Source organism: Hypanus sabinus, chromosome 20, assembly GCF_030144855.1.
Source record: "Hypanus sabinus isolate sHypSab1 chromosome 20, sHypSab1.hap1, whole genome shotgun sequence".
Lineage (NCBI taxonomy): Eukaryota > Metazoa > Chordata > Chondrichthyes > Myliobatiformes > Dasyatidae > Hypanus > Hypanus sabinus.
The window spans coordinates 47,937,812-47,965,076 of NC_082725.1; the positions used below are offsets into that span (position 1 = coordinate 47,937,812).

Genomic DNA, 27,265 nt, shown 5'->3' on the forward strand with positions numbered 1-27,265 from the left:
GGGTCATAAAGAAATCTTTTGGCACATTGTCCTTCATAAATGAATGTATTGAGAACAGGAGTTGGAATGTTACATTGAAGTTGGATAAGATGTTGGTAAGGCCTAATTTGGAGAATTGTGTACAGTTTTGGTCACCTACCAACAGTAAAGATATCAATAAGATTGAAAGAGTACAGAAACAATATTACAAGGATGGTGGTGGGTCTTGAGGACTTGAATTATATGGAAAGATTGAATAGGTTAGGACTGTATTCTCTAGAGCATAGGTGGGGCAGACAAGATTTGATCGAGGTATTCAAAATTGTGAGAGGCATAGACAGGGTAAATGCAAGCAAGCTTTCTCCACTGAAGTTGGATGAAACTAAAACTAGAGCTCATGGGTTAAAGGTGAAAGGAGAAAAGTTAAGGGAAACATGAGGGGGAAATTCTTCATTTATTGGGTGGTGAGAGTGTGGAACATGCTGCAAGCAGAAGTTGTGGATGTGGGCTTGATTTCAACAGATAAGAGAAATTTGGATAGGTATATTTGAAATGAGGGGTATGAAGGTTGATAGTCCAGGTACAGGTCAATGGGACGAGGCAGAGTATAGTTTGGTATATATGAACCAAAGGGCTTGTTTCTGTGTTGTAGTATTCCATGAATCTATAACCTTCAGCACAACTAAAGCTTTGCTCCACCTCGTCTCTGCGATCCACTGCAGTCCTGTGAGACCTCAGCAGATCTTGCCTACTGGTCATCTTCGCTCATTTCTCTCCAACTCTGCCTCACTGCAGTCTGCTACAAAACTTTGCAGTCCCTTTCCACCTCCCAAATATTCTCGCTCCTTTGTAAACCTACTTATTTCACTTGATTTCCATCCTAATATTTCCTCTCCAGTTTACCATGATTTTCCATCTCCATTAAAGGCCAATGGTCTAAATTGAGAAAGGCCTGCTTTAATATCTTTACAGTCAACCCTCCCAGTAATTATTCTCAATCAGAAACCCCTCCTGTTTCCTCTTACAAGCAGACGGTCTAAACTCTTGCCTGTGGCACACAAATATTTGTATTATTTGGGACCCATATTCATCTCAGGGCTTCTGGCTCTGTTTCTGAAGCACTGTTGTTGAAGCTGTCAGTCTCTTTGCTGATTAGCGATGAATGTCTGCACAACTGGGGTTTCTAATCAGACAATACAAATGGGAATTGTAGAGAACCAAATTAATCTGACTATCTAATTAACTTGTGGAGATTGGAATACTTATTATTAAAGGATTATTCTCGGAAGTTTTGTACATCATGCATAGTACCTAACAGATCCATCAAATGTGACATTTCCTGTTGTAATGTCTTCCTAATGAAATTTCTTAAAAGCTCCTATAACACTAGTGCTACTCATTAGATGGAGCTGATTATTATAAGAAAGGGCTGCTTGTGGAGAAGATACTACTGATATGATTAGCAGTTAATGTTCAGAGACAATATACATCTTCTTGATAACCCGAGCAAAATACATTGAGCATGTCAAAATGTACCTGGGCTCAGATGTTTCATTAACAGCACTACTGTTGTGAAAAACTTCCTTCTGGTGAATATACCTTTGCACTGCTTCACATTTCTATTTAATTTGATGTTTTTTACCTTTTGCCTATTGCCATTGCATTGTCTTTCGATTGTCAGCCCTTCAAACACCTCACCTCACCTGGTAAATGCAAGATTTAGGGCCCTGTTCAGTCTGGTGTGCATCACAGCCAATCACCATCCTATCCACATCAGAAAACCAAGTCAATGCCATTGTTGAATAGGGGATCTGGTTTTAAAGGCCTTTTCTGCTTTCTCAGGTTACTTCCATGCAGGAAGGCACCAGTTATTAATACATTCAATCAGCTGCGTTCATTAGCAAAGCAAACAGAACTCTAGCCAAAAGTACCACTTCCAACCCAAACAAGCACTTGCCTAATTCAGCCTTAACAAGAGATGGCACACCCCCCCCCCCCCCCCCCCCACCCGCAACAAAGAGAGACAGCTGTCATCCACGATCAGGAAGCATTTACTTCACAAACCTGAGGTAGAGAAAAGTAGCTTTTAGCTTCCTACTAACACCTGGTTTAAATGTGACAAACAAGAAGTGAAGGTTTGAACAGAAGAGAAGTGAAGCTCAACCAGTTCTTCGTCCAAGGAATCTCACACTGCATCCCTCCAGTGGTGAGTTTAGCCCTAACTCTGTCTTCTGGCTGTTTTCTTTTTCCATTCTCACCAACGAGGAACAGTAAGAAAAGATGAGTATCATCTCCAAGTTTCCCTGCACGTCACTGACGATCCTGACATTTGTGATGGGCAATAAACATTGGCTCTGCAGTGACGCATATACAGTATATATACTGAAGTTAAAGCTAAAATAGCCGCTACCTTCCTTAAATGCAGCCGAATTGACAGGATAACCAGAGTTAAAATGATACAAAGACATTGAAACAAGCTATTTTTCCCACTGAACCCATGCCAGTATCAATCCATTTACATTAATCCTACACTAATCTCAATATATCTTATTCTTTTTATGTTCTCATCAACTCCTCCCAAGTTCTATGATTCACCTACACACTTGGGGCAAGTTACAATGACCAATCAGGCATATTTGGGACGTGGGAGGAAACTGGAGAACATAGAGGAAACCCAAATGGTCACGTGGAAAATGTTCCAGTTCCACATGGGCAGCACAAGAAATCATGATCGAACCTTGGTTGTTGGAGCGGTAAAGCAGTAGGTCTTCTAGCTGTACCACCATGCTGCCCAATGTTTTAATATCATTATAATTATAACCACAAAATATACAATTAAAATATGAATATAATTACATATGCCTATGCATAAAATCATTAATTACACAGTTTGCAGAGAAACGATCAATAGATCTATTCAAAATATTTTGCTGTTCAAGTATTTGCTACTGTAGTTTTAGAGTCAGGCCTGGCCTGGCAGAGTTACAATAAGGCAAGCTGGCTGGCTGGAGTTTGATGAGTTTTGGAGCTCCTTGGAGATGTTGACAAATAAGCGAGTCTATATCTGTCATTACATCCGCCTCTGGATTTCACATGGAGTTCCCAAGCCTTTCTGTGTTTCTCCAGCATTACACTAGGGAGTCTTCACTCAGTTTCAAGGAACGGAGGCCCAGTTGGCTTCCATTTAGGTGGCAATGTGGAAGGAAAGTTTTCTTTTATTATATTACTTTGATTTAATCTTGTCAATAGTTTTAATTACCTTTTTTATATTTTACATTAATTTTATTTTAAGGTCATTTACTTTAATTTTAGTAGTTATTTAATGTCTCTCTGAGACCAAAAAGTCTGTTAGAATCCCTAGAAGTATTGAGGCTGTGTCTCTAGTCCAATCAGAGCTGAGAACATGCTGCCCAGATCCAGATCATGAACAGTTATTGAGGTTAGCTCTCTCATCCGGTACATGTGAATAAAGGATAGACAACTACTCCAGGTGAAAGGTCATTCCAATTCGACCTGATCCAAAGAGTTATTATAGCTTCACCGCATAGGGTTAGGACATTCATCCAACCATTCTATATCTGCACTTTTGCTCCAAACAAGTTTCCTCCAGTCCTATTTTCCCTAAGCCCATCCAATTCATTCTTCTCCTCTTGCGCATCACAATTCTCACTATTCCTTCCAGGAACACATTCCAAGCTCTTCCCACTCTCTGGGATGAAATGTTTCTCCACAATTTCCTGTTGACTCTGTTCATCTCATGAGCTTAGTTTCAGGGCTTTGCACAAATGGAAATATTTTCTCTATTGTTTATCTTCTCGGTATTTTAGTTCAGTATTTTAAGTTATATGACCGTATTCATTCATCTAGAGAAAAGGACTTAGCCTGTTCAGTCATTCATTGACTCTGATAAGTAAATTGGGCATCTTTTTTTTGGTCAGTTCTTTCATGTACTTCAATGACTCTATACCTGATGCAACATGAACAGAAACAAGCATAGATTTGAATCTGAGGTCCCGAGCCCAGTAACTAATTTCTGTTAAAAAAGGCCGGGATTTTCAGAAGTCATTGAAGCAGAAATCCCTATGCAGTTCTTTACTTTTGAAATACACGGAGAAAGAATTCATGAGTGAGAAAGCAGCCCTTCTCCTAGCAGACATTTGCGCAGGTCCTTTAACTAGAAAGACAATAACAGCTTCAGTTTTGCTCATCCAGAGAGTTGAAATGTCATTAGGTTGAGAGTTTCATTGAATCCATGCAAGTTAACTGATTTTCCTCCATTAAAAGATGCACTGATATCAAGTTGTGACCCTAATGATTATCAGTTGCAAATAAGGACAGGCAGGCTTCCTCTCCGAATCTCATTCAGTTATAGAATCATCTTTATAATTTCCTTGGTAGGCTTTATTTTTCGCAGCTAAAACAAATGATTAAAATGAACAATGCTATCTTTTCGCCTGCTTCATCCATGACAGTAATACTCAATCTGCCTCTTTCTTCTTGAACCTTGCACTACACAACTGCTCGAGCCATGAATGGAATAAAAGGCAAATACTGAAATTTAATTTAAAGTGTCGTTTGTTCCAAGTATACAGATTGCTGCTCGTATGACTTCACAATCACCATCCCATGGAAAAACAAACAAGTGCTCAAACAGTACTTGAGGGTTGGAATAAAGTTTGATTGAGGTCTGTTTTAGTGAAACAGTGGCTTCCCACATTACTATTTCAATGCTCACTGTCCAGTTTCCATTCAGAGTACAGTCTCGATAGTTCAAAGAAAACCCAAATTTGTTTCATTGACATCCACATTATTTTGAGGGTAAATGCCACTCTTAGTTACTAACAAAAGTCATATTCACAGTTTGCTGAGGGTTGCAATGACAATATATTCAATCAAATTCATTACAGCTGTAGCGCCATAGGATTGTACAGTACAGAAAAGGGTTTCTCTGTCCACCGCATTTATGATGAAATCATGCTAATCCCATTGCCTGCATTAGGCTTGTATCCTTCTGTCCCTTTCCTATCCAAGTACCTGTCCAAATACCTGTAAAACATTGCATTTGCCTCTCCCACCTTCTCTGGCAGTAAGGTCCAGATTACCCCCACCCTCTGTGCAAAAAGCTTTTTCCTCAGATCTCTCCTCTCAACTTATACCTATATCCTCTAGCTCTAGACTCCCTACCCTGAGGAAAAGACTCCACCTATTCAAACTGTGCCCCTCCTAATCTTCTAAACCTCCAAAGATCTAGTTTAGCCTACAATTCCCCAGTGAGAACAGTCCAAGATAATCCAATCTCTCCTTGCAACAAAGGCCCTCCAATCCAGAGAACATCCTGCCTTCTGCACTATTTATAATGTAACTATTTCCCTCCTATAGTGTCTGCTCAGAATTGTACATACCATTCCAATGTCTGTTTTTTACAGCGGCCATACGACATCTCAGTCCTTAAATTCATAACCCTACCTTTGAAGGCAAGCATGCCAAATGCATTCTATACTACCTCAAAGTTCAAAATAAATTTATTATCAATATATATAAAAATGTGTGTGTGTGTATATACATACATATATATGTGTGTGTGTGTGTTTATATATATATATATATATACACACACACACACACACACGCACCTACACGTATGTATATAGCACCATATACCACCCTGAGATTCATTTTCTTGTGGGCATACTCAGTAAATAAAAAGAATCACAATAGAATCAATGAAAAACCACACACAACAAAAATCATATCCTCTGCAATGATAATGCTGAGGAATTTAAAGTTGCTGACCCTCTCCACCTCTCATCCCCCAATAAGGCCTGGCTCGTGGACCTCTGGTTTCACCCTCCTGTAATCAATAATCAGCTCTTTGACATCAAGGGAGAGGTTGTTCTTGTTGTGGTGCCACTCAGCCAGATCAGCAATCTCCCTCTTATATGCTGATCCATCACCATCTTTGATTTGAGTAACAAAACTGGAGTTGTCAGCAAGCTTAAATATGGTACCAGCGCTGTGCGTAGCATCATGGTCATAAGTATAAAGACAGTAGAGCAGGGGGCTAAGCACACAGCATTGCGGAGCATCTGTGCTGATGTTGATTGTGGAGATGTTGATACCAATCTGAACTGAATAGGATCTGCAAGTGAGAAAATTGAGGATCCAGTCGCACAAAGAGGTATCAAGGCCTAAGTCTGGGAGCTTATTGATTATTTTCCTTCTCCTATTTCACCATTTTCATGTAAATAATAGCATACACCGTGAGGTCTCCCTGTATATCAATACTTTTAAATTCACTGCCATTTAATTTAGATGTCATGCCAGTATTTGATGTCCCAAAATATGTTACCTCACCCTTGTCTGGATTAAATACCACCTGACTCCACTCTGCAGAACTTTCCAGCTGATCTACGTCCCCCTAATACCTTGGAGAATGTTTCTTCACTATCAACAACTTCATCAACTTTCGTGCTGTCAGCAAGCTTACTAATCAGACATACATATATTGTACAGCCCTATTCTTTATAAAAGGGTTTTCCTTTTAAGTTTAACTGCACTGTCCTAAATAAAAGTACGAATTACAAAGCTTTCCTACAGTTATGGTATGTTTACTCAATAACATAAACCTGCAGCCTCAAAAGATCATAATGAGTCTGATAGCTAAAAATCCAATTGCCTTGCAATTCAATCTTTTCAAAACCCTGAATGTGTTAGTTTTGGAAACTGAGTCTGTGTGTTCTGTGCATTTGACACACATAATCATGGGACATTTGGGGCATGTGCAGTGAAATGAAACAGAACCATTTGATGTCACTACTGCAAAACATAAATCCAGGAATACCAATGTGTGATTACTGAAGTAGGTCTTAACCAAAGATTTAAGAACAAATTTAGCATTGGTTAAAGGAAAGTTCATCTTAGCTTTCCATGGAAGGGATTCCAGGATATTTAAAATGGGTTCTTATTTATTGTTTTTACCTTTCCCTCAGCTCATAGAAACTTCTGCAGTTTTATTGTTGGCTATTGTAGATTTCTATTTATGTACTCACAAACTTTGCAACTAGGAGACAGAAGAGAATGCAGATGAAGGAACTCAACAGGTCAGGCCGCATCTGTGGAGAGATGGACTGTGGATGTTAGTGGTTGAGACCCTTCAATCTGAGAGATAACTGGTATAATAAGATAGAGATAAGAGGAGGATCAGGAGCAGGCAGTAAGCTGTTAGATCCATGTAAGGGGAGTGTAATAAGGGATCACGGGGGGGGGTGGTGGGGGAATGGAAATAGTGCGAGAAGCTGGGAGGAGAAAGTGACAAAGGGTTGAATATTATGGGAGCTGGAGCATGGAATAAGGAAGAGGGGGTCAGATGGGAAGGGGAACTAGTGGAAGAGAATGGGTGATGGCAGATGGAGAGGCTGGATGAGAGGAAAGAGACGTGATGATGCAGCTAGATTGCAACTTGCCTGCTCACAAGGAATATACGTTCTGAAAAGCTGTATCTTATTGGCGTACAAAGATAGAATATGTATGGGAAATATAAAGGAATATCATTGTGAAATTCCCTTATATCTTTCCATTTCCTCTAAATGAGGACAATGTAAATCCAGGTTTATATCCAGGCAATTGGATTTTTAGCTATCAGACTCATTATGATCTTTTGAGGCTGCAGGTTTATGTTATTGAGTAAACATACCATAACTGTAGGAAAGCTTTGTAATTCATACTTTTATTTAGGACAGTGCAGTTGTATGTAGATCCCAGTTATAGCCAAATGCACCACTGTTTTCCCAAGGAATGAAGTAATTTACTTATCAGTGAACTACACACAACTAACTATCATTTAATGCCCAATATTGACCTTCAGCCTTAAGGTTAAAACTCATTGTTCAACAGTCCTCCAAAACTAATTGTAACTGTTTAAAATGACTCCATTCAGGTAAACCAACGCTGGGACCCAATGTCTTCATCTTGAAGCTACATCAGCTCACAGAAGTGCACTTGGCAAGCTGTTAGTCATATTATTAGAAAGGTTAAAATGCATCACTTGTAGGTTGTAGTTCTTTTGACAAAAGAAAAGAATTGCAATGTAGGCCCCCTACATTGCAATGTCAGCACTTTCTCCAAACAAAAGAAAAACAGTTGACTAAGTCAATCTTCTTGAATCCAGGTCCCCTTGAACAATGAATGTGATTTTACCTTGGCAGGGTGGGTCTACCTCAAATTAATTTTCCTGCTGCTAGCCAAAAGCTAGCTATGCTTTTCAGATAAAAATCTGGCTTCACCCTCATCTTGCCTCAGTGCATGCAGCCATGTGAAAACTATTTATGAGTAAATTTAAACAGCTTTACTTATCTCCATCTGCACAGGAATCCAGAAGGAAACAAGGTCCCATTTCGAAAAAAAGCAGAAGTTTGAAAAAAATAATGAACCTGACGAATGGCAGCCTTTGAAATCCGTCACAGACCATCAAACAGCCACTTTCCATTCACATGGATATGCTTCACCCACTTGCATTTTTCATCAACTATATCAGCAAGTGCCAGATTACATCAAAACATCTTGTATATAAAATCTTTGTTACAGGACCCTTACTGTTAACCAAGGGCTCAGTGGACACCAGGTTGGGAACCTCTGCTCTGTTGGGTCTTTCTTCAGCACAAGTAGTTGCAGTACATTCATTCTCCTCTTAAAGATTTGGACACTAAGAGATAAAGGCTGTAGACAGGGAATCAAACACTTAGCAAAAATTCAGTACAGAGTGGCAAAAGAAATCAAATGAGAGAGGCACCCAAGCACAAACCTGGCATTCATCTAAACAAGAGAGCAGCTTTCTTTTTAAATGTCTTAAATGGATTTTGAACATATTATGAGTAATTGATTGAGGAAGAGAGATGTTTATTAGCCAGAGGTACTATCATCTTTACAAATGGCAAAATTAAGCTAAGCTTGGTCCTTGACATTACACTTTCAGAACTTGTGTCTCTTCAGAAATGTATAAATTCATGAAAATTCACAACCCCTTAAAAACGGTTTATAAAACTTAAATGATAGAGTACTTCTGGGTTCTGTTCAATTCCCGTACAGTTATTTTTCTTTCTCATTATTCCACCAGATATTCTTCCCTTGGGCTCAGGGACAACCAGCTTCCATGCCAGTTCTGTGTATTTGGGTGGCTGATGAGGCCAATGAGCAATTTGCAGGTAATGACGCAGGTGGAACAGAAGGTACCTGAAAGGGCAGAGGGTAGTTCAGATGGTGTTGTATTCCTTCCACCATCTACATTGGGTTTTCCAGAGCTCCAATGAATGGATTTGAGATCCTCAATGCCAGCTGAAGTGCCCGTTGTCTATTTTGAGTGGTAATATGCCAGCAATTTTCCATGCACAATTGCACTTCTCCAAGGAGACTTAGAGAATATCAGATGTTTTCCTTTTGCTCTTTTTTTTCATCTTTTCTTTCTCATTTTTTTGTCCACTTGCTAATATCTTGTCAAGACAGAGCTCATACTGGAGGAACCCATACCAGACTGAAGCACTTAAACATCAGGGCCCTGATACCAGAGCCAAGTCCCTCAGCAAACAAGCCACAGGGAAGTCAATTAATTCTGCAGATTTCAATTGGCTTAGACACCATCAGGTGACCAAATGTTGAGGCCAAATGATCTTCATCCTTAGTTTCCAAGGAATAAGGATGAAGAACAAGGAAGTTTGTGAAGAGAACTCATGGGTACCTTAATAATTTAGCAATTGGCGCAGTACTATTACAGCTTCGGGTGTTCAAGAGTTCAAAGTTCAATTTCAGCACTGTTCTGTAGGAAGATTATATAGGTTCTCCCCATGAAATACATGGGTTTTCCTCAGGTGCTCTGGTTTCCTCCCTTAGTCCAAAGATGCACAGGGTAGGTTAAATAGGTAAATTGTCCCTGGATTAGGTTAGGGTTTATCAGGGCTGTGGGGTTGCTGGGGTGGCATGGAAGGGCTTACACTGCGCTGTATCAATAAATAAAATAAATTTTAAAGAATAAACAAGGTGGTGAAGGGGAAGCAGGGTTAGGGTTGGGAGAGCTGAGGACTAAATGGAAGCATGATGGAGGATTCCTGGAGAAGGCAGGAAAGGCTGGGGGTGGAGGTCTAGTGTTGAAGTGCAACTAAGATCAAAGTATAACAGAAGGCCCCAAGCAACCAGCTGGCCATCATATATACGCACTGTTGTTTATTCAGTATCCAAGAAACTTAGTCAGTGTCAAGCCAGACTGGAGGGTCACAGCAATTTAATTCCAGATGACAGATGAATTGCAGTGGCTCTTAAGTAAGAAGTATCTAAACGTGGTTCTTTAAAAATCTCGCAGGTAGCATCACTCAGCAAATAGCACTTAGGTTGACAATTTCAATAAGTCTCTGTTATGAATGAACTCAGGTGAAATGAATGAGGCTGAATGGCTTTAGAGTTCTACAGTCAACCTGATGATATTGCAATCAGTTTGTCTGAATAAATGGAAGCTTCAGTGTTCCTTATTTATTTCCCTCCATTACACAGTCACCCACCACCCACACTCATCCCAATCCTAGCTTTCAATTTTCTGCTCCTTCCTCCCCCTCTTTTCCTATGGGACAACGAAGTCTGCATCTTTGTATTCTCTCAAGGGTGCCAGCAAGCCCAAGATATGACAGTTGACAGTTAATCCAACAATATGTCGACTGCTATTGCATTTCCCCAGTTTGTGCTTGATGTCCTTGGCGGTTTGCCAATGAAGTGAAATTTCTGCCTGGATATTGCTGTAACCCAGGAGGGAATCCACCAATCCATTAACCCCTATTTGTCCTGCCTGCAGTTTTGCTTGATTTGCATTGCTGAGACAGTTATCGTCAGCTCCTTGGTTGTCCACTGGTCTGTTGGTTTACCATAAGAAGCAAAGTTAAATCAGCATTAGTGGAGAATATTACAGTAAGACTGCACTCTTCCTTCTGCTTTCATTGTGGTTACCATTCTTCAACCATCCTCCTCCATGATCAATTCAGCACTACATGCTGAAAGAGATTAATGTTAAAATAGGTCTTGACTTGTGATAATGCCTTGACCCTGCCTCTGCTTTCGTCATTATGGTTCTGAATGAAGCAATTCAATTATCATCCTACACTCAGTGATCCCACTGGCTTATGCATCCTTTCTTTGTCCCAAGCCTCATTAAAGGATTCTTTTAAACTTTAACTAGTTTTGAACTCATGACTTTGTAACTTCCTTTAGATCAAGCCTTTCATTGTATGAACAAACAAACACTGACGTGACTTCACCCTGAGGACTCAGTGCCCCACTCGCTGAATGGACATAAACCACAGTAGATTTTCAATAGCTACAATGCTGAATATACTTTGCAGCAACTACAAGAGCTATTCTCCAAGAAACTATTTCCCTTAATTTTAGTCAGGAAAACAGCTCTAGATTTCCCAAACTGGCTCAACCAGTCACAGTCCTTACACCATTCTGACATCTAGAGACAAATAAAAACTAAAAATGCAGGAAATACTCAAGAATTAGAATCAGAATCAGGTTTAACCCACACATTAGGGTTAGTGCCCATGATGGAGCTGACTAAAGTTACAACTCTCTGGAGCTTTTTTCAATCCTGTGCAGTAGCCCCTCCATCAACCCACCCCCACCCCCCAGTCAGAAAGCTCTCCACAGTAAACCTGAAGAAATTTGCAAGAAATATCCTGATATTGTCTGACCTGAAATGTGCACCCAGCATTTCATGTTCTTATTCCCATTTTTAGAATCTGCAGTATTTTGATTTATCATCAAGAAACATTTCTAGATTATAGTTTGTCTGCCCTTTGAAATAAAAAAGGCCTACAGTAAATTATAATTAAAGACATAATCAGGCACTGACTGTCATAAAGATATGAATCTTAAGTACAAATAATGCATTTGTAGTTTTTGGCATTCTGGTCTTTCCATCCAACATAAGACTGCAGGATTTTGACTTGAGCCGAGGAGGAAGTTTCCAGAGAAAGCTAGTAAGTAAAACCAGAAAATGCTGGGAGCACTCAGCAAGTTGGACAGCATCTGTGCAAAGTGAAGCAGAGTTACCCTGAAACCCCTTGTCAGACTATCAATGAAGTGTCTCCATTCTGAAACATAAGCAGTCTCTCTTTTCAGAGATGCTGTCTGGCATATGGAATGGCTCCACCATTTTCTGGCTTTACATCAGATTTGCAGTACCCCTCTTTTATTATTTTCAGTCTCAGATACCATGTCACTGGAATGTACTGTATCATCACTCTATACTTCCCTCTTGGGTATAAGAGACAAAAATCTGCCTGGGGCTTTGCTTGTTAATCTCCAAATCTCCTGACTCCACAATTACAAAAAGAGATAAGAATTGTTTTCAGGAGAAATCTGCCCTCATGTGATTCTAGAGCACCAGTCACATACAACTACAAGGAAATATTGATATGGTAAGGAGTGCAGCATAATTGTACACTGCGGAGAGTTTTAAAGGTGGTTGTAAGTGCCACTAATTAAAAATCAAAGTCACCAGATAATGGTATGATTATGTTTGTCATGTCTCTAAGAATAATCCCTATTTGTATCCAAACATACAAAGATAAGGATGAATTTCAAGAGCAGCTATAGATGACGGAGAAAAACTGGGCAGACAATCAACACCAAATGGAAAAATATAAGATTTATGCTTATCTACTTATGTTACTTGCCAGTTAGGTCTATAATGAAGATACACAGAGAAGCTATAAATCCAAGGCACTGTGTACAATGCCCATGGTGTTGGAAATTCTTGTTCTATTTTCAAAAGAATGAATGTGTGAGATGAACTAAGCAATCATGAAAACATGACTTTAGTCCAATGTGGTCTCCATGACAAAAGCCCATGCTTGTGTGTGCAAGTTAGCAATATGTTTATTTTGGTCCCTTCAGGGCATGCACAAAGCTGTTTAAGAGCCAAGCATAATGTACCTCATTTGTGGTTACTGGTGCATTTTGCTATTCTGTCTGTCCCACTGTGGCATCCACGGTTCAGGGTGGTCTCGTCTTAGATCAGCATGCGGAGACTGTGAAATCTAAATCTGAATCATACGATCTGGCATCCAATTCCCTGGGCTGCCTGAAAGTGGAGGGAGGGAAAATATAATGTGACTCATTTTTTTTGCTTGTGGTGCATGTGAAATCAAGAGCAGCAAGCAGCCAGTGTCTGTGGCAGAACAGGCAACTCATCAGAAAAGTAAGAACATTTATATGCATTCCGTTAACCACTGTCACCAAACTCCCTACTGAATCAATAGAACAGGAAGGAACACTTTCATGATTTTACCTTTCTCACCTGTCGTAATCCAGCACAGCTAATTTGCACACAGGAAGATGCTATAAATAGTAGGGGGATACTAACCAGTTACTCTATTTTAAAACAGCACTAGTTGAAGGATAAATATTGACAATGACCCCAGGCAAAATTTTCCTTCTCTTCTGTGGAATTATGTGTATCTAAAAGAACAGATGAGGCTACAGCTGGAGGACTGTGCCTCTGACGTTATAGCATTCCCTTTATACTGCAGTTGCATGTCAATCTAAATTGTGCTCACATCCCTGGAGAAGGTTTCAATAAGGTACTTGCTCCACTGCTTCCCTCTACCATTTAATCCTTTCCTCTATCTTTCAGTCCAGATGAAGGGTGTTGACCTGAATCACCAGCTACCCATCTCCTCTTCAAATGCTGCCTGGCCTGCCAAGTTCTTGCAACATTTTGGGTATAATACATAACCTTTTGAATCAGAAGCAATCCACCACCTAAGTCATGCTCTCTTCTCATTGAGAAGGAGGAACAGGGGCTTTAGGTCCCATACCACCAGGGTTAGGAATTCAACCAACAGGATCCTAAACAAGCATGGATAATTTCACTCAGCTCAACTCTGAAGCAATTCCACAACCAATGGGCTCACTTTCAAGGACTCTACAACTCGTAGTCTCAGTATTATTTATTTACATTTCTTCATTTGCAGTTTGTCTTTTTTGCACATTGGTTGTTTTGTCAATCATTGTGTGTAGTTTTCCATAGATTCCTCTGTTCTACTGTGAATGCCTGCAAGAAAATGAATCTCATGGTAGGATATGGTGGTGTATATATACTTGGATGATACATTTACTTTGAACTTTGAGCATGTCCTCCAAGTCAAAAGTGATACTTCGAGTGGTGATATTCATTTCACTCTTTCCCACTTCTCCAAGTTCCCAAAAATACAAGATAATAAAAATGTAAGACTCAAAAGATATAAGAAGATGAACAAAAATACACCCTGGTATTACTTGAAACCGTATTTAGAAAGCTTCAGATAGAGGCACTCACCTTTAGCCTAACCTGTGCTTTGGAATTTCTAATAGTAAGTCAAAGTTCCATATTAGTTGCACTTATCATTACACCGCATTCCTAAGTAAAATCAGGCCCATTCCCTTCAGGATGTTAGAGTTAATTACTAATTACATGTTACAATTAGGAATGAAATTTGGTTTTCTTCTACATTTCTATACTATAATTTTGAGCAGCAAAAATGCTCGTCTCACTTTTGCAAAAACAAGCACAAGAAAAGTCAGACATAAACAGGAAGTTACAAATGAAACCACAATTAGTAGTAGACTGTACTTAAAGGAAGTCCAATCAGTGGACGTGAAACTGTCCAGCTATGCAGCAACCCATTACAGATGTACTTGACATGTCAGGTGGAAATATGAACACATTTTAGGGTGTACACACTTTCAAACTGTGTCCCAAGTTCAATAGCCTGAGGTGCATCCATGGTCTGAAGCACAGCATCTCACAGAAGAGGTAAACCTAACCAGCTGGGTGGAGTAACGGTCATACCCGGTTAACAAAGCAATGGTCCCACACTATCTATGCTAGTCAACTAATTTCTATTCAGGAAAGCATCTACTCCTTCTGATGATCAAATCAAATGATTCAATTTAGTGGACAGTCCTGGTAACTACATGGTTTGAGTTGGAATTTGGTTAGTAGGTGTTGTCTATTTAATATTGCAGTAATATTGGAATAACTTTATATGATAGAAAGCTATATATATAGCATTCTTGTCTATTTAAATATGGGTTATATGTATAAGTACATGAATTGTATATGTCATCACACTACCAGGTGATATGTACATGCCTCACTTAAAGTAAGGAACTAAGTTTTATCAAAACACACGATTCTGAAATTCTTCTTCTCCAGATAGTCACAAAACCAAGAAAGGAAACAACAGCAGCACAATCACCTCCTCTCCACACAAAAAAATGAATTAAAACGTAACAGGCACATCAATGCCCAAATCCCCTTGCCCTGCACATTAAAAATAAGAAAGGTTGGGCAAAAAAATGCAGAATGTTAAAAAACTATAAGACTGAGAAAAGTCTGTAGTCCAGGTCCGTATCCAAAACACAGAAAACCTGGGCAGCAGTCTCCTGGCACATTTCAGGCCTTTACCCCTCCAGTAGTGGAGTCATCCCCCAGCAACCAAAAAGCAGTCTCCCCTTTCCATAGCAGAGCAGTCCCACTAGTGATCAAGAGGAAAGCAGACAATGCTCATCTTCCTCATCCGCCTTGATGTTTCAGTCTCCCTTGTCACTTTAATCAGTGAACAGTGGTTGCCCTAATTGGTGAAATGGAATCAAACATCAGCTGGCAGCTTTCTCCGGGCACGCTTGCCTCTGCCTCCCAGAATCCTCTCAGAGACTGGGACACCCAAACGTTCTCCAAACTGCAAATCACAGGCCCCAACAGTTCCAAGATGAAAAACAAATGAAAAATATCTAAACAAAGCAAAATATATGGTTTCATGATCTATCCAGAAGATGGCAACTGAGGGAGCATTGTACACAGATGCCGTTAGACTCACATTACAGACTCCTGAACCTTCCTTTGAATTAGTTTAATATTTTGAAGTTACAAAACATAACAGTAAGAATCTCATTTCTAGTCAGAGTAGAGTCATGTCTCAGAGACCTGAACACTGAAGCAGGAAGGCAGAACTGTTGGATAAACCGTGAGAGGACACTGAACTGAGTTCCCATCCAGCATCCACATCAGACATAGAAAGAGTCCACCGCATGATCCCAAATCACAGAGTAAGTAAATCATTCTTTACAATAACCAGCACTAAGAATGATGGCTGACCTTTATCATATTACTCTTTGATGAACAAACTGGTGTTGTATTTCCTATGTTATAACAACCACTATAAAACACTTTCTTAGGTTGTGAAAGGTACTCTTCAAATTCATGTTTCCCCTTTACTTATCCATCTTTGGATGAAAAAAGCTCTGCAGTCTTCTCAACAAACTCCTGGTTCATGTTCCTTTCTAACAACAGAACCCTTCATCGGCACGGTAACCCAAAGCAAGTTTGCCAGATTCCATTTATAAATGTGAAATTTTTGAATTAATAAACTAATAGTTAGACTTCAGATGGAGCACTGACATCAATCCAGAACTGCACTTCACAAGACTTTTGTATAGAGGCAAAAGGGATTTCTTGAACTGATACCAGGACTGAAGAACATAATTTGGAAGTTCAAGGGTATATTTACCAGAGGCCCCAAAACTATGAAGAGTAAAAAGCTAAGACTAATGCAAGAAATGCAGCCAAAAGACAGCAATTTAAAACACCCATCCCCTGTGTTCCATATCCCCTGTCTCTTTGCCCTTTGTGCGGATGCCTGTCACACAATTCATAATAATTTGATGTATCTGTAATCCTATGTAATAACTTTGGTGGCATGAAGCCACTGACTATGGTGCCTTCATTGACCGCATGAAGTTCCGCTCACCAACATTCTTACTTATGCAATAGATGAGGCAATCAACATGAGGGAGTTGGGTAATCAAAGTGAAGGAGTGCATTAAAGAAAAGCTCCTTTTCAATAAGGACTGCAATCAAGATTTAAAAGGCAGAGTTTCGTGGCAGTTTCTCTGAGTTGGGTGGTGACCAGTCCATGAGTGGGATTCATTGTAAAGGGCAAATAAAAATAACACGTGCAAGTGGAGTGTGTCAGTTTAGAGTGGCTTTGGCTCATCAGGCTTGGGTGAGGTGAAGTATCTGATGTTTCTCTCTTTCTGTTCTTACTTGTTCATTTTTTGTAACAGAGTAACATGAGAATAGCTCCAGGGGCAATGTTTTGTACTGTGTGTGGGATGTGGGAAGTCTGGGAGACCTCCAGATAAACACATCTGCACCACGCGCACTAAACTGGATCTGCAGCTTGATGACCTTTGACTCATATGGGAGAATGAGGAGGTGAAAGGTAGGAGCTACAGGGAGGCAGTCACCCCTAGATTGCAGGGGACAAGTAACTGGGTGAAGGAAGGGAAATGCACAGCAAGTGCAGAATATACCTGTGGCCATTCCCCTTAATAATAATTATACAACTTTAGATACTCTTGATGGGGACGACATACCAGGGGAGCCACAGTGACCGGCACTGAGCCTGGTGCTGTGACTCAGAAGAGCAGAGAGGTGAAGAGAACTGCAGATTTGATAGGAGAGTCCACAGTCAGAGGAACAGAGATGTGATACTGTGGGCATGATAGAGACACCCAGATGCCACCCAGGGATGTCTCAGATCGGGGATGTCTCAGATCGGATCCATGGCATTCTCAAGGATAAGGGTGAGCAGCCAGGTCTTGGTGCATTTTGGTACCAATGACATAGGTAGACAATGTGGTGAGGTCCTGAAGAGAGATTTCAGGGAGCTCAGAAGAAAGCTGAAAATTGTGACTTTCAAGGTAGTGATCTCTGGAAATTACTTGGAAAATGTGTAGCTCAGGTGGCTGAGTTGCTCTCCAATCTTGGCAAAATATTTGCAAACGAGCATGCAAGTAGACAACATCAGTGAATGCTTGGCCTTTATCAATCAGTTATCAATCAGATATCTTATCAATCAGTTGATTGGTTGCCATTAGAGAAGCCCAATTGTGATGTAGGGAGGGGGTCTCGTTGCTGATTGGTTCCATGGCACACTCCATGCATAGTCTAGAATTTCATCCCCATTGGTTTATAAATGGGATTGAAGTCTACACATCTGTTTATAGAATTGTTGGTGGAAAACCATGCTTCTAGGAATTCATTTGCATGCTATGTATTTGCTTGCACCATGAGTTTTACTGATGCCCAATCAAATTTGTGCCCCTCTCTATCTCCACGGGTAGAGATTGCTGCCTGTTCCACCTGCCAGTGAGGTTACGAATAGGATGATTTGGCAGGTGAATGCGTGGCTGAGGAACTGGTGCAAGGAACAGGTGTTCAAATGTATGCATCATTGGGATCTCAGCAGGGGAAGGTACAACCTGTACAAAAGGGATGGGTTACATCTGAACCCGAGGAGTTCAATATCCTTGTGGGTGGGTTGGCTAGAGTTGATCGGGAGGGTTCAGATTTATTTAGCAGGAGGTTGGGAACTGGCATGATAGTGCTGAGGATGAGGTAGTTGGTTTACAAACAAAGGCAATGTGCAGTGAGACTCCTAGCAAGGGGAGGCTGATGATAGGGTGAAATTGCAGACAGCACGATGAGTTGAAACATAAGAGGGGGATAAAAATCGAAAAAGAAGAATGCAGGACGGAAGGTGTTATATTTGACTGTGCACGTGTCAAAAGGACGGGTAGGTAGGCAGACTGAGAGGTGTGACTCTGCTGGTAAAAAATGATATCAAATCATTAGAAAGAGGTCACATAGGGTCGGAAGGTGTTGAAATATTGTGGGTAGAACTAAGGAACTGCAAGGTTAAAAAGACTGTGATGGGAGTTGTATACAGACTCCCAAAGAGTAGTAAGAATATGGTCTACAAATTACAAGGGGAGATGGGTAAGTTGCATAAAGACATGCCAGAGAGAGATTTCGGGATCTTCTCTCGATCCAAATTCCAGATTGGGTAATAAATCCGCTCCAGAACACTTCTAATGAGGAATTAACAGGAAAGATGGAGGAAGAACTGATCACACTATAAACTAACTTTAAGCTGAAGCCGAGGTTGAAAAAATAATATCAAGACTTTTGTCTGCAGAATGAAATCTCTGAACACTGTCCTGCACTGTGGAAAAACAGGTCAAGATGTTCTTCAATGACTTTACAACGTCATATTTAGCAGAGTTTGGTTTCAGTACACAGTCAACCAACTGCATTCAAAGCAATGAAACCAATGAAACCAGGCTACCAATTAAGGATCCGAGACTCCTTCTGAGTGACATTAAACTTAATGTTGAGAACTTGATATCGCTGCACCAAGCCCATGAAAGCTGAAAAAGCAATGTAGTGAACAGTTGGATTACTAATTTATGCTCTAAAATTGTTGACGAAAATTGTTTTTACTGTAGTTAAATAAAAAAATTATCTTACTTGTAGCTTTAATTAGAGTTGAATAATTTTAGCAATTATTTGTCACAGCTTTGAATTTGCAGTTCCTAGTTTCTTTCACTATGCATCATAAATCAAAATTCTTTATAGCTTTTATGTAATGGCTGTAAAGGGAGAAGCAAAAAAAACCTTGTTAATCTTCATTGGATGTGCTACAGGCTAAAAACATTTGTATTGTTCCGTCTGTGAAAGAGAAGGAGAATAAAAGGGGAACCAAAGGGGCAGTAACCCAAAAGGTTTGGGAACCACTAGTTTAGATGGATGTGGGTGAATGGGATTAGCTCAAGTAGGCAACTTGGTGGTTGAGCTGAACCAAAGGGTCTGTTTCCAAGCTGTATAACTATGGCTCTATGATTTTGATTGGAATCAGTGACAGCATGTTGGTGTGTGGGAATGTTTCCTCCACTTGTGCTGCAACTCTGGGGCAATGCCTGTGTCAAAATGTTTTACAATCTAAATAGAGCCAGCTGTTGATTATGGGAAATGCTATATAACTCAACCATTGAACTCCCACATCTGAAGCCTCTTGAGAGTTAGGGTCATTGTCACTTCACCATAAGATATTTCTTATGTATCACAGCCAACCTGTTTGACATGGGAAAAAAAACACTTTCAAGCAACTGATACTCATAACTATGTCAACCATGCATTTTCTGTTAACAAATGCCTCCAAATGGTCCGTATTCCTCTATTTGTTAATGGAGGATTATTTAACGTGGAGGATTATTTAATGTTTTACCAGTTTGGCACAACATTGAGGGGTGAAGGGCCTGTTCCTGTACTGTACTGTCTATCTCCTGAGTTTTAACCCCTTTTCTCCACTTTGTGGATATTTTCTAACCAGACAATGTTCTGACAAAACTGTTGGCTGCATTTCCAATATCTCTCCTCTATCCCCTCTCCTTCGGCCTAGAGTGTGATAAAGTTTCACCTGTCCTCATCTTCCAAGTCACCAGCCTTCATAATCATCAGATTATAATCCATAATTCCCACCGTCTTCAATGTGAAGACATATCTTCACCTCCTAACCAGCCTTCATTCTCTTAAGAGACTATTCCATCCTCACTTGCCTGTTTCATATTTCCATCTTTCCAAGCAATCCCTCTCCTTCATATGGCACTCTTTCATGAAAATATAGAAGAGACATCACCCAACCCTATGGCTGCTCCCCTAACACCCAGCAACCTGAACTCTCCTTCCATCTGAAGCAGTAATGACTTACACTTCCTCAGATTTAGGGAATTGCATGATTCAAAATATGGTCTTCTCCACATTAGTAAAAAAAACAAATGGAGGTAGGTGACTTCTACACAAAACTTCTCTGTTGGTTCCACAAAGGTGACCCTGACTTTCCACTTGCCTATCATTTTTACTCTGCATCCTTCTCACAGATGGGACAAACCAAATGTCTTTAGCCTGTAACACTTCCAATGAAGACAAACCAGGGTTTTTAAAAAGTTATGTGCCACTAAAAAGGGGTAGCGATGGAGGCAGATATCAAATAGGTGTTTAGCAGAGAATGGAGGAATATCGATCAAGGTCAGAAGGGAGAAGGTGTCACTAGCTTAATTAGTTCAGCATAACATCATAGGCTAAACAGCCTGTTCCTGCGCTGTACAGTTCTATGTTCCAACATTTGCTCAGCAAGCACCACCCCATCTTCTTACAGCCCTCAGGGCTCAACACTGAACTCAATAACTAAAGCGTCCAGCTTCTAATTAAAGGAGCTCAATTGTTTTATGCTCACTCTGCAGAAAATAAGTTGCAAGGTCATGATGAGGTAGGTTGTGAGCTCAAGAGTTCATTCTTATCATACTAGGAAATCATTCAGTTTGTCTTATACCATCAGGATAGAAGCGTCCATGAGCCTCGTGGTAGATAGTTCCAGGCCTTTGTATCTTTTGCTGGGTGGGACAGGGAGAAGACAGATCATCCTGTCTGCTTTACTGAGGCAACAAGAAGTGTAGACAGAGCCCATGAGGGGAGGCTGATTTCTGTGATGTGCTGAGCTCTGTCAACAACTCTCTGCATTTTCTTGCAGCCACAGGCAGAGCAGTTGCCTACCAAGTCATGACCAGGGCTGGGTAGGATGTTTTCTATAAAATGGTGAGAGTCAGAGTGGGTATACCAGAGTCAGGGGCACTGATGAGCTTTTTTTGGCTCTGGCGTCCACGTGGTGATCTTCACTCCTAGGAAACTAAAGCTCTCAACCTCAGCACCACTGATATAGACAAGAACATGTATCCAGGTGCACCCCGTGCCCCCACCAATTAGCTGAAGTAACTGGACAGCCCTGGGATTGAGGGGAAAACAATTTACGATTCACAGTGTGGCCCTTTACTGTGGTATAATCTGCAAACTGGCATCATTTTTTGTTCTTTTGCAACATGCTTTATTGGAGCAAACCAATTGGAGTAGACACTTTGCTTTTGAGAAGGCACTTAGGAAGCATGCTGTATTTGGAATATGATGCTTTGGTGGACTTATTCATAAGGTGTCAAGGTGGGGAATATTGGAGATGCAGATAGGGAAGCAAATGGAGGATTGCCTTAGGGAAATACTTCCATTTTGGTAAGGGTTATTAATCTATAGGCACCATTTCAGCTTTGAGTACTTTCAGCTCCAAACCATCCTTTCCAGAACCACTCTAAGTTAGTACAGGTGTGCATGTAAATCTGATCATTAACTTGCAATTTATTTGATTAACATCATACCAGCCAGTCCTTTCTAGCTTACAACATAAAAGGTCACTGTCCCAGTCTCCATCAAGATCAACAGCTCTGAGGGCAGGAGGGGAGAGGCCTGCACTTTATCCCAATGTGAAGGAAGCTACATTTGTGAATATGGTACTGTGGTTCCCTTAAATCCAACTTCAATTCTCTCATAAAATGGGAGGGCAGGGAATGTGAGAAGATACAAATCCTTCAACAATAAACAGGTATGGTTATCCCAGCCACCAATAATCTGCAAGGATTAGTGCTCTGAGGACAATACTTTAAAATGGACTCATTTTTTAAATAATAAAATATTTATGCACCATAATGTTTGAGTGCATGAAGGTGAATCTGCGCCTTATGGTAGCTTGCTTGGCAGCAGCCCAAGACTGGTTTGGAAAACATGACTTTTGCTTCTGTTATACTATGGAATCGGCACCACAACCTTAGGTCAATGTTGGGCAAAGTGACAACAAGGTGCCTTGGCTCGTTAATACCCATAGCCTTCAGCAGCCTTACTTCTTGCCAATTTTTGTTCACATTGCCCACAGCTGTGACAACTGAGCCTCTGATTTTAAAATGGAGATCAAATCACTGGAACAGTATTGAGTGGGCATTGGTGAAATTAGACTGAAATTCACAGAAGTTTAAATGTCTGCAAGGAGAGACAGTACAGAGGAGATTTACTAGAATGTTACCTGGGTTTCAGCACCTAAGTTACAGAGAAAGGTTGAACAAGTTAGGTCTTTATTCTTTGGAGCATAGAAGGTTGAGGGGGGACTTGTTTATCTAAAATTAAAATTATGAGGGGGATAGATAGAGTTGATGTTGATAGGCTTTTTCCATTGAGAGTAGGGGAGATTCAAACAAGAGGACATGAGTTGAGAGTTAGGGGGCAAAAGTTTAGGGGTAATACAAGAGGGAATTTCTTTACTCGGAGAGTGGTAGCTGTGTGGAATGAGCTTCCAGTAGAAGTGGTAGAGGCAGGTTCAGTATTGTCATTTAAAGTAAAATTGGATAGGTATATGGACAGGAAAGGAATGGAGGGTTATGGGCTGAGTGCGGGTAGGTGGGACGAGGTGAGAGTAAGCATTCAGCAGGGGCTAGAAGGGCTGAGATGGCCTGTTTCCATGCTGTAGTTGTTATATGGTTATATAAGGAAAAGAATTAAACTTGGAATGGTCTGAGTCAATCTCCATTTAACAATGATAGAGTAATGGTGGTTGTGGGTGTGGGAGGTGCGGTTAGCGGGTGGAGGTGTTGATCAGCCTTACTGCTTAGCGAAAATAACTGTTTTTGAGTCTGGTGGTCCTGGCATGGATGGCATGTAGCTTCCTCCCTGATGGGTGTGGGACAAACGTCCTTGGGCTTCACATCAGTGCATCAACCAGCTTACTCTGAGAAAGCCACAGAGGCGGATGCCCTTCCTTTGAGAGAACATTTAAAACATTGAAAGGAAGTGTGCTAAATCTGTACATATAACACAACAAAAAATCTGCTGGAGGAAATCAGCAGAACAAGCAGCAGATGCAGAGGGGATTGGACATCTGAGGTTTCAGGTTCAGATCCTTAATCAGGAATGAAAAGTAGAAGGAACAGAGCCAGTATAAAGAGGTCAAAGGAAGGGATGAATGAAGAGCTGGCATCTAGGTGGGAAAAGGTGATAGGCAGATTGAGAAGGAAAGAGTGACAATGGCTGAAGCTCATGGAATCCAATGCGAAAGGAAGCTGGAGCCTGGAACCGAATAGGGGAGGTTTGGTGGGCATTAGGGGGAGGGGACTCAATGGGAAGAATGTGTTGGTGATGGCCAGATCGAGAGGCTGGAGGAGGAGAAAGAGTGCTTTGGGGGTAGGGATGGGTGTACAAGGAACTGGGTAAATTAGGAAGAGGGAAAAAGGGGGCAGAGGGAGAACAGCTTCCTTTAAATTAAAAGATTCAGTGTGGGCAGAGTTGTGGGCTACCCAGACAGGATATAAACTGTTCTTCCTCTGGTCTGCATTTGACAGTGGAGGAGACTGAGGGCCAACAGGTTAAACACGAAGAAATCTGCAGATGCTGGAAATTCAAACAACACACGCAAAATGCTGGTGGAACACAGCAGGCCAGGCAGCATCTATAAGAAGACTCCTTATAGATGCTGCTTGGCCCGCTGAATTCCACCATCATTTTGTGTGTGCCAACAGGTTAATGCGGGTATGGGGAGAGAAATTAAAATAGCTTGCAACCAGGAGTTTCAGGTAAGAAGCAGGTTCTCAGCAAAGCAATTGTAATCATTTATTATTATTCAGCTGCAGTTCTCTGAGGAATTTTATTTCAAGACAGCAGAGTGGGGAAGATGGGTTGTAGAGGTGGGGGAGGAATATGGACCAGAATCTCTGGGAATACATTAATTTACAGAGTGAAAGCAAATTGCAGTTTTCCTTTTTATACTCATATCAAAGATCAAATTTACTCTAATATCTCGACAACAACAAAATGAATTAATACTGCAGCTTTAATTTCCTCCTTATCCCAAGTCACTTTACAGCAGCGTATGTCAGAAGAACTGTGGGTAGAAAATGAGACAACATCTTGCATTTAATTGGTGCGTTTAACATTAGAAAGCTTCCATAAGACCATTAAACCATAAGACATAGGAGCAGAATTAGGCTACTCAGTTCATCAAGTCCACTCCGCCATTCCATCATGGCTAATCTAATCCTCACAACCCTTTTCTCCTGCCTTCTCCCCATAGCCTTTGGCACCCTGACTAATCAAGAACCTATTATCATCCTCTTCAAATATACTCAACGACTTGGTCTCCACGGTTGTACTTGACAATGAATTCCACAGATTCACCACCTTTTGATTAAAGAACTTCCTTCTCATCTCTGTTCTAAATGGATACCCCACTATTCTGAGGCTGTGCCCTCTGGTCTTTGCTCCTCGATTCACACACTATAAGAAGCATCCTCTCCACATCCATCCTTTCTGACCTTTGAATATTCTAAACTCCAGCGAACACAGGCCAGAGCTATCAAATACTCCTTATACATTAACCCCTTCATTCCTAGAATACTTCTCCAGAATCTCCTCTAGACCTTCTCCAATGCCAGTGAATCTTTTCTTAGATAAAGGGCTCAACATTACTCATGGTAGTGCAGTCTGAACAATGCCTCTACATTACATCCTTGCTTCTATATTCTAGTTCTCTCAAAATGAATGTTATCATGCCACTCGTCTTCCTACCACCAACTCAACCTGCTCATTAACGTTTAGGGAATCCTGCACAAAAACTCGAATTTTCTTCCCATTTAGAAAGAGTCTATGCCTTTATTTCTTCTACCAAGGTGCATGACCATACACTTCCCTGCACTACATTACATCCGTAATTTGTACCCCACATCCTGGCTACTGTTTTGTGGGCTGCATCTAACTCCCATCAGTGTCTTTTTAACCTTACAATTTCCTAAGTCTACCCACAAGGGTTCTACATCTTCCGATCCAGTCACTTCCCTCTAAGGATTTAATTTCATTTATTACCAACAAAGCCTCTCCACCCCCTCTGCCTATCTGCCTGTCTTTTCAATGTAAGGTGTATCTTTGGATGTTAAGATCCCAACTATGATCTTTTAGCCATGACTCGGAGTTACCCTCAACATCATACCTGCCGATCTCTAACTGCACTACAAGATCATCTACCTTATTCTGTATCCTGCGTGCATTCAAATTTAACACCTTCAGTCCTGTATTCATCACCCTTTTCAATACTACCTCCATGTAACACTTCAACTCCTCCTACCGACTGCAGTTTTGCCTCATCATCTGACTGTTCTTCATTATAGTCTCACTACACACTGCATCGACTTGTATATTAACTGCTCCATTCTCAGTCCTATCACTCCAATTTCCATCCCCCTGCCAACTTAGTTTAAACCCTTCCCAGAAGTTCCAACAAAACTGCCTACAAGAATATTGGTCCCCAGTGCATTCAGGTGTAATGAGTCATTTTCGTACTGGCAACACACACAAAATGCTGGTGGAACGCAGCAGGCCAGGCAGCATCTATAGGGAGAAGCGCTGTCGACGTTTTGGGCCGAGACCCTTCGTCAGGACTCACCGAGTCCTGGCATTTGGCATTCAGGCCTTCATCAGACAGAATGTTACAGTTACATAAGTCATTGGAAATGCTGAAGTTGGATTATTGTGTATAGCCTATTCTGTGAGAGGGATTGTCAAACTGGAGAGGGTACAAAAGAGACTTATGAGAATATTGCTAGAGGGTCTGAGTTATAAGGAGAGGTTGGCCACATGGGTTCTTTATTCCTTGGTATATAGGAGAGTGAGAGGTGGCCTTAGAGAAATTTATAAAATCATAAGGGGTATGGATAAGGTGGACTCTCATTGTCTTTTCCCCAGGATTGGGAAGACCAAAACGAGAAGGCACAAACACAAGATATGGCGAGGGAGGTTTTAAAAAGACCTGAGAGGGTACTAAATACCTGGCAAGAGAAAATCTGCAGATGCTGGAAATCCACAAAATGCTGGAGGAGCTCAGCAGTCCAGGCAGCATCTATGGAAAAGAGTAAACAGTTGACGTTTCAGACCAAGAACCTTCATCAGTACCTGGATTGGGCTTCCAACTTTTAAAAGGCATTTGGATAGGAACTTTATGGACAGGGGACTGGATGGTTATGGGCTGAATGCAAGCTGTTAGGGGTCGCAGGGGTTGATGCTGTCTATGCCATAGACCAGTTGGGATAAAGGGCCTACCTCTGCACTCTATTACTCTATGGTTCTGTGGCTCTCTGACAACCATGCACAAAATAAGAATCATATTTGCATGAAGTATTACCTGGATATAATCCACGAGCTTGAAAGATCCTTTCAAAATTCTAATTGGATACTTGTTGATACTGTGACTGCGACTACTAACCTTTCCCCAAAGTAAAAAAAAATGAGTTGAACATTGTCCTTCTCTGAAGAGTAGGGGTAACCAGTGCTGTACAGTTGAGTGGCAGGAAAGCAGGGTGCAGTTGATGGACAGATGAGAAAGAATAGGTTGCAGGAAAAGAGGACTGATTGGATTGGTTTAAAAGCTGGCATAGACTGGACAAATAGCCTCTGCCTATGTTGTAACTGAAAATAAAATGTGAGAAATGTTGCAATATGTATCAAGTT

The 27,265-nt window shown here is 40.9% G+C and overlaps 1 long non-coding RNA gene across 1 annotated transcript in view; it reads right to left on the minus strand.

Annotated features, from left to right (window-relative positions):
- The window catches only part of LOC132378505 (uncharacterized), a 300,183-nt gene that overhangs the window by 156,392 nt on the left and 116,526 nt on the right, over positions 1 to 27,265 (minus strand). The window contains exon 3 of the long non-coding RNA XR_009507063.1: positions 12,952 to 13,099. This is a non-coding gene — a long non-coding RNA (uncharacterized LOC132378505). The remainder of the gene's footprint in view (positions 1 to 12,951; positions 13,100 to 27,265) is intronic.